The 7,977-nt window shown below is 32.3% G+C and overlaps 1 non-coding gene across 1 annotated transcript; it reads right to left on the reverse strand.

Annotated features, from left to right (window-relative positions):
- Positions 1 to 1,048: 1,048 nt before the first annotated feature.
- LOC113614432 (U1 spliceosomal RNA) lies at positions 1,049 to 1,208 on the reverse strand. The gene has a single exon (XR_003430621.1). It is a non-coding gene; the product is annotated as a U1 spliceosomal RNA (small nuclear RNA).
- Positions 1,209 to 7,977: the final 6,769 nt, after the last annotated feature.

The raw sequence follows: 7,977 nt of genomic DNA on the forward strand, positions 1-7,977 counted from the left end.
AGAAATGTAGACATTCAGTTAAACATATCAAACTGTATGGAAGGTAAGAAATAAATTCTCACTCCTTCCATTCCCCAATCATTGACTTCTCTTCCAGAAATACTCACCATTAACTTTTTTTTGTTGTTGTCTTTTAGGATATTTTCTTCAGTTATCTTTTTTTTTCACTTCCTCAAATAGGGAAACATCTGTTCAAATTTAGTCTAGTTTACTCTGATTGCTTTCTATCAGAGTAATAAAAATGTTCCAGAGGCAGCCAAATATAATGTTACCAGCAACAGCTCTGAACACAGGTCACAGATTCAAGTTATATTCTCAATACCTGTCCAGAGATGGTACCCTGATCTATAGTATCCCTCCACACCTTAGTTGTATGGAGAGTTAAATGAATTATATATACCTTAAATAAGAGGCTTAAGTGAATTAATACATATAATGTGTGTAGAAGAGTGCCTGCCACATAGTAAGCCCTCTAAGAGGGCTCTATGTTTATCAATCCTCACAAATACTGTTGAAGTTCTATTTAATAAGTCTAGATCTCCAGCCTATTGTAAGCTAATTTCTTCTACACGTATTTAAATATCCTCTTTCTACTGCCAAATATGTAGCATCATAGACTACCCTGCCTACTTGGACTACTCACACTCTAAATCATTTTTCTATAAATAGAATGTGTGTACCCAGTAGAGAAGGTATGCAAGATAATACACTGAAGTTTCTAAAGACAATATTAAATTTTATATTTACTTTATGTTTAAAAAGTTGGAAAAATGAAGATCTTAATATTTGATGTGGGATATTGACCCTGCTGCTCACACTTTTTCTGAGCATTGGAAGCTCTCCAATCAGGCAAGGAGTGCAAAGACAAAGGTGTTCTGAATGGAAGTTTCTCGCCACCAAAGGGTTTAATAATGAGACTCATAGAGGAATGTATGCCTGGCCAAAAGAATTTACAGATTGTGTAAATTTATTATTTTTTTAAGACCAAACCTCACAAAATTGAGAGGTGGCTTTCAAACTTTCCTTCAAAGAAACCTTCCCCCCACCCCAGGTGAAAGTTTAAACACAGCCTCCCACTACCACAAGTAACGCAGTTGAGTTTCCCACTTTTGGGAAAATTGCAGAGGTCAGTACTTCTGGAGTGCAAGGACCCTCACCAAGAAAATACTACCTTCCTGATGATGGTATCTTCCCTGCCAGATAAGTATCAAAGAAAATATTGAGTGAAGAGAGTATTAATCCTACAAGTAGGAGAGACTGAGGGGAAAAGGACGAAGGTGACACTTCTACTCCCAATATGAGTTCTACCTCAGCCTTATTACTAGGAAACAACAATGACAACATAATTATTCTGAAAAGAAGATGATCAAACCTCTGAGTCCTGAGCATATATCACGGCTGGAGATAGATGTTAATGGCTATGTGAAGCAGTTGGTGTAGTTGGGATCTATAAGCCACCCAACCAGCTCACAGATACTAAGCTCTGCAATTAAGTCAACACTTTCTAAGTCATATGATACTCAACTGGATAAAACATGACAAAGCTTCTCCTACAATTTCTTACATAATAGCAAAAGACAAAAATGCTTATGTATTTGGGTAAACCCTTGATCTTTTTGTCATTGTGATCGTGCCTGAAATAATACACAGAAAACAATATGGTGAAAAATGATGGTGCATTATTTTTTGGCAAATACTGTTAAAAGAATCATAGAAAAAACAGCTAAAGACTAGAATAAACAAGTGTAACTACAAATTGTGTAAGATTTTCTCAATAGTTGAATGGAAATACAGAGGCTTTTAACATAGCTCTGCTTAAGGTATTCAGTTCATAAATATAAATAATAAACTTCATAAAGAACTGCATTTTGTAAACACTAAAGAGAAGATTAACAGTGTAAATATATTCTCAACAGTAAATTGCTTCATTAATGATAAAAAATATTATGATAAAAACTGGGTGTAAACAAGGTGCATTGAAGAAACTAACAGAAATAACCTGGGCTAACAGTACAGAGACTGCAATGTATGTGAAATGTATTAGTAGTCAAGCCATGTTACAGGAATACAGATGAAATCAGAAAGGTACAAAGTATTAGAGGTTATCACAGAAAATAGTTATGCTTATAAAAATAAAACTTTCTAAATATGATAATCTCTATAGTGCCATGAAAAGAGGTGAGAGTAGTATGAAAATCTTTTGTATAGCACAAAGTTCACCAGTCTCATGGCAAAGTCCATAAAGCACTGGTAAAGTGAATTGTACTGTTTTTTTTTTTTTTTCAACAAAGACTCATGTTCCAAATTTGTTCTTATTTTCTGTGTTGAAAGAATCTAGCTATATTCTAGAAGGATATTTTTTAATATTCATTTGGAAATCATTTTGGACTCACATAAAAGTTGAAAACATAGTACAGAGAGTTTATGTGTACCCTTCACTCAGCTTCACCTACTGTTAACATTTTACGTAACCATAATATAATTATAAAAACAGTGAAATAAACACTGGTACAATAGTATTAACTAAAGTATAGGACTTATTTGAATTTCACTAATTTTCCCATTTCACCATTTTTTGTTCCAGCATCCAATCCAGGATCTCACATTGTATTTAGTTTTCATGTCTCCTTAGTCTCCTCCAATCCATGACAGTTATTCAGTTTTTCCCTGCTCTTCGTGATCTTGATGTTTTTAATAAATAGTAGTCAGTTTGGGCTAGCCTTATGCTGCCTGGTGATCAGAATGATATGAATTTTTATCAAGAGTACAACAGAAGTTATGTCCTCAGTGCAGTATATCAGGGGCACATACTACTGATGTGTCTTTTTACTGCTGATGTGTATTTTGACCATGTAGTTAAGGTGGTATCTACCATGTTTCTCCACTGTAATGTTGCAATTTTTCTCTTTATAAATAATAAATATCACTTTAATTATTTACTTTGAGACTGCAGATGTACATTTTCTCCTCCTGTTTTTGCCTACTGATTTTGGCATTCATCAGAGGATCTTTCTTGCACCAATTATCACCATGTTTTATCCATAATGATGATTTCAAATTTCCTTCATTCTTTTTGTATTATTAATTAAAATTCTTCTGTAAGGAAGACCTGTCCCTTGTCTCTCTTTTTAAAAATTATTTATTCAATTATTTATTTATATCAGTATGAATGCATAGATATTGGTTTATTCTATGCATTATAATCCAATATTGTCATTATTTATTTTGTTGCTAAAATTGTTCCAACTTTGGTTCATACAGCTCAGTCAATTCATTAAGGTTGGCTTCTGTGTCCTTTTGACTCAGGCCTATTTTTTCCAGCACTTCTTAATTACTAGAAGATATAATTGCAAAAAAAAATCTCACATCTCATCTGTTCTTTTAAGTTGAAAGTTACATTTTTACTGCAAGTGAGAAAGTAGCTGTTTTATAAAGGAAACACATTCTATGGGGAGTTTGTAAATGCTTGATATTCTTTTCAATTTAAATGTTTTTTACCCAAACTAAACAACAATATCATCTATGAAAAGTCAAATGTACACACTTAACAAGCAAAAGATTCTAATCTACTCAAAATCATCCAGTGAAGGTCCTTCCTGTGAAATTTTACTGTTGTTTTTAAACTTAGTTCTTAAAAGCACATAAATGCAATATGTTTCACTTGCTTTGTAAGAAAACCTTCTTGGCATCATCACAGAAGCTTTCCAAACACATTTTTACATAAAACTTTGCATTATAGGTAGAAAAAAATACAAAATAAATAAATTTATTAAGTAGTATCACTGAAGTCTTATTTTCATTTAGATGTATATCCCTTTATGGACTATCATTTTCAGTTATGACAGATAATAAAGCCATGTAGAGAAATTAACTTCGAACCACACATAGGAGCCATTGCATCACAAAGCATCCAATCGATAGTTTCAAATTACAAATTAAATGTAATCAAATTTCTCTCACTTAAAGTATTGAAGAGTATTATGCCATTGGACAATATAATAGATATTTTTTAAACTTTATTTAGATCTTGAACTTACATATTGTCCACTCTTCATAATGTAAATGATATATTGCAATAGTCATACCTATAAGATTCAGAAATTAATATACTAGTAAGAAAGATGTATAGTCACTTTTTAGTAATGGAATGTTCAAAAAGTTTGAAAAGTGTGCTCTAAACATATTTATACTACCTGGAAATCTACATTTCTACACATAAAATAATACGGATTCTTGTTCCCTCTTGCCTACAGTAAAACCTACTATTTCTAAGAGCTACATGTCAAAAGGAAAACTTTAAACTCAGCACCTACTTGGTGCCTGTGCCCTGCTGAGTTGTTTTCTGAGAATTGAGTATCTAATAAAAAGATGACAGCAGGAGGAAGAGGGAGCACCAACCCTCCACCTGGCTCGCTGTTCCATTTTCTAGAGCTACAGAACCCAGGTTTCTGAGTCTACATATGGAAAATGTGATTTACAGTATCCCTGTAGGATGATGACAGTTTCAAGAGGAGATTTCTGGGCAGCTTCTGAGATGAGACACACATTTGTTTTGTTTTGTTATGTTTTGTTTTTCTCTTTTTGAACCAGGTGCTTTTATTAGAGCATCATTCCAATTTTTCAAATTATGTTGATTATCAGTTTTATAGTTCAGTGTTGTGAGAATTTGTGTTTTTGTTGCAGTTATTGTCAGGTCTTCAATAGAATTTTAGTAATAAAAAGAGAATAAGCAATTGGAGGAAGATAAAGGAATAGAGTACTGGGAATGTATATTAGTGCTTTATTGTTTCCAGTAAACATTTTCAGTATGTTTCTGCAAAGTTAATTGTTCAAAGATACTTTCTTGCAGAAGCTTTCCCATATGAGATAATCCTAACTGCATTAAATTAGTTAAAAAGTTATCCCAAACTGATCATCTCAGTTAAGATTCAGAACATAATTGACAAATTTTCCAGTGTAGACTTTTTTTTAACTTCAGAAGTCACCAACTGTAGGAAATATATTCTTATCATAAATACCAAGATTTTATATAACACAATTCACCTTTTTAAAAACTCCATCTTACCTGCTTTAAGAATTAATAAAGATTAAATATTTATATTTCAATGAACATTTCTCCCTTCATCCCCTTTCATCTTTAATTTGGTCCTGCAGGGTGAAAAATGCTTTAAGCTATGTTATAGATCTCTGAACTTCATAGAAGACTGATATTACATCATCCCAATGAGAAATTCACTCTAAATATCAAAAAAACATAGAAATATACCCCAGGAGAAAAATCCAAAGATCAGACCTAAGCTGGACTGAAGACTATTTCAATTAAAATTTGAGTTCTGCAGATATCTGCAACAGAATGGCCTGTATTATTTAACCATCATTTGCAAGTCCATCCTAAAGCAAAATAAAAAGTTAGAAGTTTGTCTTAGGTAGCTTCCAATTTCCTCTTTTAATGTTATTATTATTATAAATTTTTCATCCAAGTGTCCACTCCTCCACAGACCCCTTTCCAATATGGCTTTTTCTCAAGGAGACACTAGTTAGAACCCAGTTTCTCTTAAAATATCAAATTAGAATTAATTTGTCATTTATTTGGAACCCAGTGTCACATATGTTACTTTATTAATGCTAATTTTAATAGGAAATTGGATTAAAACCCCCCAAAATTAACAATATCCTTAAAGTTGCAGTGCTGAAAACTGTCAGATTCAGAGGTAAAATCTTGAATCATCTTTCTCAAATTCTAGAATATGTTGTTACATCATATTCACACAAAAGTGGTTTAGGAGAATATTTCAGAGTTGAAAGCTCTATCTGATTTGCCCTCAAATCATGTAGATAACAGCTGACAAAATGTGAACGCTCTGGAGTTTGACTTTTCAGCTTTAAATCCCAGCCCTGACACTTGCTAGCTATGTGAATTTAGACAACTTGTACTTAAATTCTCTGCACCTCCATATGCCAACCAAGAAAATTATGCATAAGACATAATAACCATTCAAAGATTTACCAAGATAATTATAAAGTAATTTATGTAAAACATTTAACACAATGCCAATCACATAAAAATCACTCAAAAATCATGAGCTTAAATGATTTATTAGACTGTGAGCTCCAACTACTGTATCCCCAGACTTTCACCCAGCTGAGTCACTGGAACCAAGGAGAAACTCAGTAGCTATTTAGAGAATGAATGAATGAATGAATGAATGCAGTGTCTTGTCCAAATGAGCTGTTTGCTGAAAATGGTAATAAAATTACATGGGATTCTGATTGATTCCTTGTCATGAATCTGTTCCATTTGCTTGAAACATATGGCTGTTCAATAAATATAATTTAAAGTGGCTGACGCCTATGTTTTCCATGAAGAGTCAGCAGGCTTTCAGCATGGGTATTCCTGTTACTTTCTCCTTCACCAAGACATATGTTGGAAAAAATATAAGATTTCTGAAAATTTTATTGAATTTTACACATTATAACTGCATAAATAGAACTGGTTATGCCTAAAGTCTATGAGCCATTTTTACGATGCTGGTTAATGGTGCTTTTATAAGACGTGTGCTTTAGCATCACCTGAGTGTCAATGTCCACAGGTATAGTGTTTTGGCAAATCAGATAACAATGTTAAGTGGTGTGAAAGATTATTTGTTTGGAAACCCCTCTGTGTTTAATTTTTACTTTTATTACTCAAAATTTATTTTGGATGAGCTGGATGCATTCCAGCCTGTCATTAAGAATAAACACATTTTCTCCAAGCTTATGACATAACTTTTTTGTTACATACAAGAATGACTTCATTGGTCAATTGGCTAACTATCTAAAGAACCACGAATAGATGACAATAATATCAACATTTTTGACAAACATTACTTCAAAAGTTATTGACTTAAATTATATAGCTCTTTAAAACAGCTTAAATCCTAAGCTTACTTAGATGAACACTTTTTAAGAAATGTATCTACTTACTTTTAGTAAGGAATTGCATGATTTGTGTACCCTTGAAGAGCAATTGAGAATATCAGCTGCGAAAAAAACCTCTAGACTATAATTAGTATGGGTAAATTTTATGACATAGATTGTTGCAATCTCAATCATCCATAATTATTTCTGAAGATGACTCTGTCCACAGATGTTGTTTGGATCCAATTCTACACTGAATCATATTGGTCAGTCATTTAGGACTGATTAGCCTCCTGAGTTTGTACAGGAATAAGCCAGCCTCTTCCCCACTTTCTATTTACCACTAAGTTGCATGATTGTACCCTTAATCAGAAACTTTGCATAACTGCACTCCAGATTCTTGACAGAGAATATAATCTGCAATTTCAGCCACCCATCTCTCATGGAAGTCTCAGGAGAGACAGAAAATGTTAAAGAAGATTGCTCAAAATGCAGGAGGTACATTCATTTAACTATACATTATGAATTTTACCTTTAGGAAGAGTCAGGCTAAGAATGTTGCAAACCTGCACTAAGGTATCTGGCCTGTTATAAAATTGCTTTTTCAGTTTATGTTTAATAGTGAGGAATATTGTAAGTACTATTTTTGCCATGGCTCATTATGCTGTAATGCATACATCTCTGGAAGTCTATGGAAAAAATAAATTAAATAATGTGTTTTATTATACATTTTCTATAAATATATAAAATATAAATTTATCTATATTTAAATAATTATATTATTTATATATGTATATATTATTTATTTCTATGTACATCCTTTGGGCCACTTTTATGTTTTTAACTAATGGACTCATTACATATTATACTTCATCATATTTTTTGTTTGGGAGTTTTTTTAGTTGCTGTTTTTAGAAACTCAGTGTCAAATTTCTAGCCCATGTTATCAAAAGAAAAATTCACAAATTTTTGTGTACTAAGGTGACCCAGCTTTATCTTATTTTTCTACATTTATTTGGATTTTTCCTAATTTTTCACCTTTTCAACTAGATAAGTGTTTATCTGTTTAATTACATATAT

This window comes from Aethalodelphis obliquidens, unplaced genomic scaffold (genome assembly GCF_003676395.1).
Source record: "Aethalodelphis obliquidens isolate GAN/ISIS:26980383/991018 unplaced genomic scaffold, ASM367639v1 scaffold96, whole genome shotgun sequence".
Classification (NCBI taxonomy): Eukaryota; Metazoa; Chordata; class Mammalia; order Artiodactyla; family Delphinidae; genus Aethalodelphis; species Aethalodelphis obliquidens.